General features: G+C 39.3%; 1 protein-coding gene across 6 annotated transcripts in view; it reads right to left on the reverse strand.

Annotated features, from left to right (window-relative positions):
- CTNND2 (catenin delta 2) overlaps positions 1–12,212 on the reverse strand; it is a 1,155,395-nt gene that overhangs the window by 920,513 nt on the left and 222,670 nt on the right. Inside the window, exon 1 of one of the 6 annotated variants that reach the window (XM_019521205.1) lies at positions 3,123–3,439. The exons of the other annotated variants lie outside the window; for them this stretch is intronic. The gene's annotated coding sequence lies outside the window, so the exon portion shown is untranslated. Of the gene's footprint in view, positions 1–3,122; positions 3,440–12,212 lie in introns of those variants that run through there. 6 annotated transcript variants of the gene reach the window in all.

Raw genomic sequence — 12,212 nt, forward strand, 5'->3', positions numbered from 1 at the left:
TTTTTCTGTCTTTCTATCTACCTACTTACACACACTTTAAAATTAAACATTAAAGAATCTCTACCACCCTTCTCCCACAGCACTCAGCCTTAGCAGAAAACACCATAGATATCTATCTATCGATTTAATCTCCCAGCTCAAAACATCTCACATCCATGGGTCTCTATGATCGCTCCGGCAGCCAGATACACATGTATGTAGCAGCATACAAACATGCTCTGCTGGATGGGGATTCACATCTGTTCAGAGATATCTATTATCCCCAGGAGGGGCTAACCATTTTTAGAAGTACTGGGATATTTGGTTACTTAATATTTATACATAGCACCCAGAAGACACAATCAGCATTAAGGCCCCACTGTGCTAAGGGGAAAAAAAGTCTCTACTGTGAATAATTTATAACCTAATGAAGCACTTATAGCCTGAGGGGGGGAAAAGAATGTGACCCTTTATTATTAAATAAACTTCTCAGATCATTATTTTTGCCATGAACTTCAAAGTGATCCCGATTTACCCATTAATCCACACATGCAGAGTTGACATCATTCCTGGTTCAACACCAGGGATAAATTTGACCCCTTAAGTCCATCATGTGTAGCAAGAGGCTAGGCACAGACATTCAAAAGGTTGAGGGGGAATCAATCTAAGTTATGTGGTTTTCTGTGAAAGCTGTAGTTTAGATTGGTAGTGACGGGCAAAACATACATTTGCCCTTTGGTTGGGTGTGGGGAGGGTGAAAATCTTAGACCAGATTCTGCCATTTTTAAACAAGTCTAGGTATGCCAAACTTCTGTTCTGTCTTCTGGTTTCTGATGACTTATACTGGTAAAAGTGTAATGTCTGTACCAGGCCATGAATACATATAGATATGCATGCAAAGAACCATGAAATACCTCAATTTATAAATGTATTTGCAATCTATCAACAACCTTCAACCTCTTGAAGTATTTATTTTCCAATTTGACTAAGGTTACACACAGAGCCCCTGGCATAAGACCATGTGAGTGACCTCACTCATTGATTTGCTTCCGCCACTCCCACACCTGATTCAGAAAATCAGAAATGAAAAATATATTTAACTACTGAAGCAACTCCATGTCTTGTTTTGTCCCCAAACATTTCACATGCCTTCTCTACCACCTCATTTACATGACTGTTTTTTATAACCAAGAGTAAATATGGCTTTTATACTGTTTTGTTTTGCTTTTAATAGAAACATTGGAGAGTTTCATTTCAGAAACTGACAATAATATATCATGCTTCAATTAGAAACTTGATGAAATAATCCTTGGTGACAGACATGTTTTAAAAACACTAATATTACATTCTACAATATATAATCTGAGGCATCCTCAGCATATCCATTCTGATAACCCACAGATATCACATAAGTAGTTATCAATGTTCTTTATAATCTGACTAATGTCTCCCTTTGTTGGGGAAATCAAACTTGCTAGTAGTTCTGAAGGGAGATTTAAAAAGGGTCTGAATTGACTGGGAAACACCTAAATATAGAATCTCAATAAAGCATTAAATTAAACACCTTTCACATAAAAGGTGTATTGTAACAGGTCTAATATAACGTTATTGCACTTTTAAGAACTGGAACACTCAAATTAACATTTCTTTTATACTGTGGAACACATTTTTAACAACACTTAGCATAAAATTCAACAACTAAACTAGAATGAATTAAGAAATATTTTGCTCTTGAGATTAGCCAACCAAAATAATAAAGAGTTACGATGGTTTATTTGTTATAGACATTTTGTACAGTTTAAACTCATAATTGAAATCTAACAAAGATGGTTGTATATATTATAAATTATATGTTAATGCCTTCCTGAAGTGTGTTCAGTCAGAAGGAACTTGATAGCTTTTCAATGAAGGACACCTTACCGTCTTTGCTATGTAGGCACCTTAACTTTTGACTAAATATAATGTGCGGGGTATACAACGATGTGTGCTGTTTTGTTTTGCATCTTCAGAGTTTAATCTGAAGTCAGCCTTCTTCCATTAAATAAAAGTTTCCCCTTAAGAATTCCATGCATGAGTTTCCAGGCAAAACTTGAAAACAAAGGGTGCTAGAATTTTTTAATAAGACTAATTATCATAATAAATGTATAGACTCATAATAAGTTAGTTTATTTAACCTAGTGAGAAGTCATTCACATTTTCCTATGATTGGAACAGTATATGTAAAACCTAGATTATAATCATGCATTGATGTCACTAAACTTCTATAACAAGCTTCATGTTACCTGAAGTTTACTGAATAAAATTCTAATCTATGACACTAGCATCTTAAGGGACATAGATAGTTATAGGAGGGAACGTATCTCTCTCATTGTCACCTGTATGAACTCAGAACCAGGAACACACACATCACTACAGTATAAAGCAGTCATTGAGAACAAAGGTTATCTAGGGAAAATGTATAAAGCAACAGGTTTGTAGCTCAAAATTCAATTATGAAAAAGGTATTTTGCAAACGAGCTAGTCAGTTAAATTATCTGATTTCTGTGCTGATAAACTGGTTTCCTTGGAACTTCACTTTAGACCATCTGAAACAAAGAAAACCACAAATCAAAGAAACTGCTATTGCTATTTACACTTTTTGGACAAAACACATTCTAGGCACCAAGTTAACTTTACTAGAAAAATAACATTTACTTATAGGACTTTATGTAACTTAAACGTCACAGTTTTTTCTTCCTAAGTTTACCCTCTGCTTCCCAAAAGTAGCTGAAAAAGCTAGGTAAACGTCGGTTAGTCACACACCATTTCAATGAAGTTGGACTCACCAAGACAGCTGGCACTCGCAATAAATATTTTTGCTTATTAAAAGTTTGAAAACCTTGTCTTATACCCAGTTTTATAAAGAACACCAGAAAGCCATTACCAATGGACATTTAACAATGATTGTAGGGCTGGATTTTTGTTGTTTTTGGGGATTTTTTTTTTTTTTTCAAAACACATTAAATCAAATCAATATCAAATTTCAGAAAAAAACACAAGACCAAAACAAAAACAGTTCACTAAACTTTAAACAAGCCTGACAAAGGAGCAGAGTTCATACTAAATTAAATAACACCCAAACTGATTTATTTTTAACTTTTTACCTTGATTTTACACTTTGAAAATTATTCTTCCTTAATCCTTAAGAAAACAAGAAGTCTCCTCAACAGAGCTGAGGAGAGAGATTATTCCCTCCTTTCCAAAGCAGTAGTTCAAGCAGGTCTAGACATTTTTCCCTTCATCACTGATAAAAAGAAACTTCAAAGATTTTAAATGGAGAATTCTGTAGACCATCAGAACACTCAGGAAACCCCAAACGGCGCTGTTCTCTTTTTGGTTTCAGCATTCCAGCTTTTACAGTAAAATAAAACACAAAATGATATTCATTAGAGCCACTACCAGCCCAGTGGTTGCAGTCTTAAAACAGAAAAGAATAGAGTTCAGTCAGGCACAAAGGTCTCCATGGCAACAGTGAATTTAGACCCCCATTGGCATTATTTATGCAACATTTCATCACAAAAGGACCCTCCCACTAGCCTAGCTGACAAATTCTACAGTTTTCTAATCTCTCTTCCTCTTTCTTTCAATTTGTATCTCAACACAAATATCCCACCGTATTGTAAAATAAATTCAACCTGTCTTTTGGCTTTGCTGTGCTGTATTTCAAAGACAGCAAATGCAGTTTAAATCCTGGAGAGTTTACATCTAAAAAACACTACTACTTTGATAACCAAGATCCAGAGTTTGCTAACAAAATTAAATTCTGACTTCAATTTAAATATGGGGTTTTTTTGCTTTTAGTAAATAATTTCTCTTCAATATATAATAAATATAATAATTAAAATATAATAACATAATAAATAATGAGACTAGGAACTGAAACCCTGCAGAAAAATGTTTCAGAAACTGCATTATTGGCAAAAGTATAAAGCAAAGCAGATGCCACATTATTAAACTGCTGGCCTCTGCCCATGCCCCAGTGATAATTTTTCATGTTTGCAAAGTAGATATTTTCTTTGCATATTTAAGTATTCTTATTTTGCTTTTTGTATTTATGATAAAGCCAGTGCCCTTGATTTATATTCATATTGTAGTATTAGCTACCAAAAAAATTAAATTAAGCAATAAAACACATTTCTAGCTGTCACTACTCCTACAAGTATAGACGTATGCCTTTTGGGGGCATATATTATGATCTCTCTCTCTCTCAACTGTCTTGAATGTTTTCACTATATGACCATTAAGAAACTGTTATATTTTTATTTAAATTTCAAAATGTTTTGGATATAAAACTTGCTATAGTTTTGCTATGACAAACTGAAAGGAATTTAAAACCATAAATATTGGAACAAAAAGGAAAGCAGCAGATGGACAGTGAATTGATTTCCAATACTTTGGCACCCAAAACTCCAGGACCTTCACCTTGCTAACTGCTTACATACCATACTGATTTTATACATACACATCCTGTAGTTCTACTAGGATTGACACAGTTATTACTCACATGCTCTGGGAGGAATAAGGGGTGGGGTGCTTTAATTAGCACAGGTCTGAGAGCCATGCTAAGTAAAAGCACCTGGAGCATCATGCACATCAGCGTCCCCATGCTGAAAAATAGCAGTGGAGTGCTTTGACTTGAAACTGGTTGAATGAGCTTTAGTTTAAAGCACCCTGCCACCATTTTTCAGTGCAGGGACGCTGATGCACGTGACACTGGAGGCTGCTGGAGTATGTTTATTTTCATGCTCCAGCAAACTCGATTAATCGAGTCTGCTCTGATACACTGGAATTGCAGCATGTCAGAACAGTCTCCCTGCATGTGTATAGGACTCCTATGTGACCTAAGGATGCATACATACATCTCATACATGCAGTGGACAAGCTTGGTTAAATCAGTGATGCTCAATTGATTTTACTGACTTATATACAGGCATACCTCGTTTTATTGCGCTTCGCTTTATTGCGCTTCACAGATATTGCGTTTTTTACAAATTGAAGGTGCTGTGAACATTGTTGAAAGGACAACAAAGGATTTAGAATATTACATAAACTTAGTTGATGAAGCAGTGGCAGGGTTTGAGAGGATTGACTCCAATTTTGAAAGAAGTTCTACTGTGGGTAAAATGCTATCAAACAGCATCGCATGCTACAGAGAAATCTTTCGTGAAATGAAGAGTCAATCGATGCGGCAAACTTCATTGTTGTCTTATTTTAAGAAATTGCCACAGCCACCCCAGCCTTCAGCAACCACCACCCTAATCAGTCAGCAGCCATCAACATCGAGGCAAGACCCTCCACCAGCAAAAAGATTATGACTCGCTGAAGGCTCAGATGATGGTTAGCATTTTTTAGCAATAAAGTATTTTTTAATTAAGGTATGTACATTTGTTTTTTTAGACATAATGCTATTGCACACTTAATAGACTACAGTATAGTGTAAACATAACTTTTATATGCACTGGGAAACCAAAAAATTCGTGTGACTCGCTGTATTGCGATATTTGCTTTATTGCGGTGGTCTGGAACCGAACCCGCAATATCTCCAGGGTATGCCTGTACATATCGAGATGTGCGCAATTTTTTTTATTATCCAAAGAGTTTGAAATGGGCTCATTCATTATTGATGTTTTATAAACAAAAATATAAATCAGATCATATCATCATTTTAACTCATGGGGTGGAGAGCAGAACAAACCTCTTCTGCACACCAAGGTATGCTGCTTCATGCTTTGAAAAGCAGTGGACAAACATCTACAATCCTCTATTTCTATTTGTCATTTGTGACTGAAAGCCATAACATAGCAAGCAAAGATGACAACTGTTTCCTTCTGAAATGTCATAGTGAAACTAGAAGACAGTTTTGCTTCCTTTTACAGGATGCAGAATATGCATCTAAGGAGTGACATTTCAGTGGCTGAAGAGAATGGGCTGACTCAGCTCCTAATGACCAGTCTTCCATTCATCCATACTCCCCATGGCAGAGGTGAAGTGCAGGGATAATGGCCACCTAATGGGAGAAGAGAGAAGGCTGGAAGGAAAAAAAAAGAACCTACACAAGCACTTTCAGAAAGTCAACTAACTTCAATATAAAGATTGCTTTTGAACATCCGCCATGAGCAAAACCAGTGATATAAAAAGACCACAATCAATTAATTTTCCCAGCAAATCTTTTGCAATAAAAATACAATTATTAACAATAGATTTAAGATTTCAGTACGTGTTGCAGGGGGTGGGGGTTGGGAGAATCGCTTTATAAGAGACTTTCTTTTATGTACTGAATTACACATTTACAAGAGTCTCTGTACCTCTGCCAAGCCATAGGCTTATTTCAGAGAACAATGGAAGATTTTACCTTTGTTTTTCTTCGCTGTCTAGGAAGCACTGAAGATTATTATTTATGATAAATAAAAGGTCATGAAATGGTAATCTAATGAGGAAAATCTACTTCACATAAAATCATGTCTCGGAGGGGTAATTAATTACACAGTACTCAAAGCATCCTGTTTTACTGAGACACTGTGAAAGACCCTCCTGTTAGTATTTTAATACATGAATACACACCATTATTTCAAGAATAGCCTATATCAATAAATTAAATACAAAAACAAAACAGGCACTGTACACCTTATGTTTCATATAAAAGTGACCAAGTATGGTAGATTAATGTAGTTCCCTTGCCTATTAGCCTATTTAGTATAGATATTTAACATAATTATTGAATACAAGTGAAAAATGTAAATTCAGACAGAGGTAGTTATCAGGATTAGTTTAAGGTCGGAAGGAAGGTGGGGCAGAGTAGCACCTTATAAATCAGGGGTGGGCTAAATGGTGGATCCAGCTGGTGGCTGGACTATTTCCCAGCAGCCCCTACCCACATCGCTGCAGCCCGTTTCCATGGAGACTCCAGGAACTGTGGGGTGCAACAGCATAGGGCCAGGGTTTCTATGGAGACTGGCACCAGCAGCATTGGCAGGGTAGGCAGCTGGGCAAGGAGCTGCTCCCTTGCAGTGGTGACAGAGCAGGCCGGAGCCAGGGCAGAACTGTGACCTGCTGCCTGCACAACTCAGGCAGGGGCATGCAGGCAGCAGATCAAGGCTCTACCCTGGCTACATGAAAACCAGTGCTGTCACCACTGCAAGATCCTGACTCTGGCCCTGGGGCAGCTCCCTAGCCAGCTGCATGCCTTGACATGGAAACCCTGGCCCCATTCTGTCAGGGCCCTGCTGGTTCTGTGGTCTCTGTGGAAACTGGCCAGTGACGCATGCAGCAGGTACTGGAAAATGGAGTCCACTATGAGCTTGATCCGGCCCGCAGACCAGAATTTGCCCACCCCCATCATAAACTAACTCATTCAGAGAAGTTTGAGCTTCCATAGGAAGCTACTTTGTCAAATGCTATGAATGGACTGTAAGCTGCAGCCTGTGAAAGCTTGTAACACTCTGAACATATTAGTCTATAAGGTGCTACTCTCCCTTGGCTTCTGTCTGACTGCAAGCTAACACAGATAAGTACTTCTTTCTATTCATGGATGGCATCACACTCAGCTGAATGAAAAGAACTGCAATGAATCTACACAAGAAACATGATCAGGTATGCTCAGACATCTTTCCTGATCAGATGCAAAAATATGAATATCATACCCAAGAGACTCCAGGTAACTCATCAGCTATATTCAACATGCCATGGAGCCTGTTCTAACAAGCTGTATTTCATTCTGAGAAATTGAGGAACCATCTTATCAGTTTCCCAGGCAGAGAACAAAAGAAGTCAACACCAACTAGCAAACAATACACAGAACCACCCAGACTAAGAGGAGATTTGTGTGTCCAGTCATAAACATCTACAAAACCCAAAAGGAAAACTTTCCAAGCTTACATACTCCCTCCAACAACCACCTTACAATCTGTGGCAATATGCTGTTGCATACCCCATGTTTATTTTCCTTTTTCCCCAATGCATAATTCAATAATGCGTAGGTATACTGGGGATACTGTCTTTTTCATGGGAATTGTAGTTGTATGCTGGGTTAATACATTTGAACCTCTAATACCACAAAACAATATCTGTTAGGTAACTACCATTACAAATTTTTTTTGTATTTTTCCTCTCCAGATTTATTACAAAGAATAAGTATGCAACTGCACGTTTGTGAAGTAAAATCAGAGGCGAGGGACAGAAATTACACACAAACCGGTATAAGCGATTGGGAACTGGTTCAAATCTGTAACACAACAGAAGTTCCGTGTATGTAAACCACTTTCAAAATGGTCAAAACCAGTTTAAAATGAACCTCGATGGATGTAGTACCAGACTTAACTGATTTAGATTAAATCAGTTTATTGAACTTATGTTCCACATACCCTCCAGATTCAAGTTAACTTGCAGTCCCCCAGCATCCTAGGATGCTTTGCACCCCACATTGCAGGATGGATGGGCTAGCCCTGGCCCAAGCTGTCTGTTCCAGCTAACCAAGGAGGCATACTCTAGTACCCCCCAGCTTTTGGCCTGGGCCACCACAGGCACGTGGCTGCATATCCAGAAACAAAAGTGAATGTCTGTTTTGTTGCTTATCAGTTCAATCTTTGCAGCTTAGACTAACCTGCAAAGATTGAACTCATTCAGTCTTGGGCTTTTTGACTGTCTGTACTTAGCGAGAAAGTACAGCTGGAAGGGCCGTCAAGAAGAAATCTAGTTCAACTCCTACCCTGCCTAAACATCCTAGACAAATGCTTGTCCAAATTGTGCTTAAAACTTCCAGTAACAAAGATTTCATATCCTCTTTAGGTAATCTATTCTAGTTCTTACCTGCCTCCCCCACCCCACAGTTAGAAAGGTATTCCGACTAATATCCAACTTAAGACACCTTTAGCACAGTTTAAATCAGTTACTTTTTGTCCTGTCCCTTGTGAACACAAAACAGTTGACTACCATAGTCTAGATGGCCTGTAATTATGAATGAAAATTTTGGCTTTTCAGCTCAATTTTTGTGGTTTTATTTCAGTGTACACAAATGCTAGCACACGTGCATATACTTCTCCCACTTCTCATCCTCGCAAATGGCTTCTTGTTCTGCAGCATCACCAAATATGTAGTGCATATCACCTGCATTCTTCAGATTTAAATAAAAATGGTCAAAGTCCATATCCATACACTCCAGTTTCATTAGTAATCATAAAAGACTGGTCTGTAAATTCTTTTAGCTAGACTATGAAACTATAAAAGGAAGGCGCAGGGCAGCATAGGACCCCTACTGAACAAGGAGGAGCAATTAGTGACAGACAGAGGGGACAAGGCTGAGCTCTTCAATGAGTTTTTTGTCTCAGTGTTCCTGAACAGGTCTCAAGATAAGTCTCCTAATGGGCTCTTAGACAGGCATCGGAGGGACACCAGCCCACCAGCTGTCAATGCTGACTTGGTGCAGAGTGACTTGAATGTACTGGGTGTGTTCAAGTCAGCAGGCCTGGATGAGCTCCATCCAAGAGTACTGAAGAAATTGGCCAGTGTCATGGAAGAACCACTGGCATGGCTGTTTGAGCGCTCATGGTACTCGGGTCAGGTCCTGGAGGACTAGAAAAGGGTCAATGTGGTCTCTATTTTCAAGAAGGGGAGGAAGGAGTATCTGAGTAATTATAGGCCAGTCAGTCTCACCTCCATCCTTGGAAAGGTGCACAAAAAGATTATGAAGAATCATATTTGTGGGAGTCCAGTGGGAAAAATAATGCAGCAGGGAAACCAGCATGGATTCAAAGCAGGCCCTACGAGGACAGGCTACAGGACCTGAACCTGTTCAGCCTCCAAAAGAGAAGGCTGAGGGGGATCTAGTGGCCTGTTACAAACTTGTCAGGGGGGGGATCAGCAGGCACTGGGGAAGTCCCTGTTCCCCCGAGCACTACCAGGAGTGACCAGGAATAACGGTCACAAGCTGGCAGAGGGGAGATTTAGACTGGACATCAGGAGGCGCTACTTCACTGTCAGGGCGGCTAGGATCTGGAACCAACTTCCAAGCAAAGTGGTGCTGGCTCCTACCCTGGGGGTCTTTAAGAGGAGGTTAGATGAACACCTTGCTGGGGTCATTTGACCCCAGTACTCTTTCCTGCCATGGCAGGGGGTCGGACTAGATGATCTACTTAGGTCCCTTCCGACCCTAGAAACTATGAAACTATGACTAGGGCTGGTGTTAATGTTTGACTTGCTCTCTCTAACTTGCCTCATCAGTCAGTTGGACTTAAGCACAAGATGAATTGCTTTCCTCAACACAGATGAGCTTTCTCAAGTGCTTTGATGGTGTTTCTTCTCTGGCTTCAAGGAGCTACTGAACCGCTAAAGTACTCACTGGCAGCTCTTTTCTGGCCACTTACAGCTCTGCTCCTTACTCTGCAACCTGTGTATAGGCAACCAAAGAGAAGACTCCATTTTCTTTGACTTAAAGCACCAAAACATAATGATGTAGTCATAACTCCAGTGTATTATATAGGCTCTGGCCTTGTCACAATTCCATTACTCTTATATTTCACCCTAGTTTTAATTTATGATTTGGAAAGCTTAAGAAAACACAACTATTTAAAGCAATTCACATTTCTGTACTATAGTAAACAAGCAGAAAGTAGGACAGGATGGCACCTTAAAGACTTAAAGCCTTTCTGAACAAGTTGGCCTTTAAAGTACCACCTTCCATGCCTTCGGCCTGACTTCAGACTAACATGGCTCTCTCTCAAAGGTACAAGTTCACCCTACACACACACACACACACACACACACACACACACACACACGTTTGAATAATTTCTTTTACAGGATAAATTTAGATTAGTCACTTGCTGTAAATAGGGAACACTGTTCTCTGAGAATAAATAAAGACAGACTTTTTTCAGTATCATATGTTGCTTTCTTTTCCTGAACTTTAACATCTGTCTTCCGCAACTATAATGAATATAGACCCTGTTTGTTTGGTAGCATTTAGGAATTTTTGCCCTTGAGTACAATCACCTAAATGACACCAAGAAGGACAAAAAAATATGACAAAGCACTTTGTCATCACAATTTCTGGATTCAAGCACTCTCTAGTCCTAATTATTCTCAATACTATCTGATCATTTTAAAATAAAGTACCTTCTTGATAGGTTGTAAAGTGAAAAATGCGTTTCTGGCTTGGTGTTCTGGCCATACAGTAAAGAAAAGCAAAAATGGACCTAGTAAAAGTAAGACTGCAAGTTTCAAAACCATTCAGCATTGCACTAATTCTATTGAAATCAGCAGTAAAAAATCTTCTGATTTTACTGGGTGCAGAGTCAAGTCAACAATAAATGCCAACACATTCATGCAGGGGTGTCAAATGTACAGCCCATGGGCTCCTTGTTCCATGAAGCCCATTGCTAGTCTAGCAGACTACCAGAAGTTGTAAGTGGGGGTGCGGATGGGTGGTGGTGGGGAGGTGGGGGGACACACAGGATATGGCCTGCCATACAAGTCATGGTCCCTGAACCCTGATGTGCACAGTCATTGACGGCAGTCCCCCCGAGCTGCGCTGCCAGCCAAGCGCAGCCCCATGCTGCTGCATGCTATAGATGTGAGCTGTTGCCTCCAGACCTAGGCTGATTCCCAAACATGGTTCCACAGATCTGCATCTAGCCAAGGGCATGGAGTGAGTTTCACACCCCTGCATTAATTTTTACTAGCGCGATTCCCAGCTAGTGCTGGGTACTATACATCTTCAGATTAGGGAGGCTTCTAACCAGATATATTATTTGTTGAATTTAACTTATTTTTAGTTTTTCTCTTAGCTTATGCAAACACATGCACAACAGTGAAATCTGCCAGAGAAGTAGTTCCAAACTAAGTAAGAAATTCATGTGCGCTCTGGAAAAAAAAAATAAATAAAAAGGTACGCACTTTCTTCTACATTGCAACATTTTTCTTCTTACAACTCGATTCCTAATATCTGGTCCTGAACTCACAGTATCTGAACCCTCTCAATGAATTGCTTTTGTTCCTTGACTGACTCTTCTTAAATGGTTTCAGTTTTAAAAGAAATCACGAGCACTTGGCTTGGAGATGCAAGTATGCTAACCAGTCCCTTTACAGAGTGGGTCGAGATTTCTTCATGCTGCCTCTAGCTAACTTCACTCCCACAACTGGTACACTGGTGGTAATGGATCTTGCCAGTCAGTGATTGACAGGGGGTGCCTTTCACAAAA

This window comes from Gavialis gangeticus, unplaced genomic scaffold, assembly GCF_001723915.1.
Source record: "Gavialis gangeticus isolate Ggan-Ray unplaced genomic scaffold, GavGan_comp1, whole genome shotgun sequence".
In the NCBI taxonomy this organism is placed as follows: Eukaryota; Metazoa; Chordata; order Crocodylia; family Gavialidae; genus Gavialis; species Gavialis gangeticus.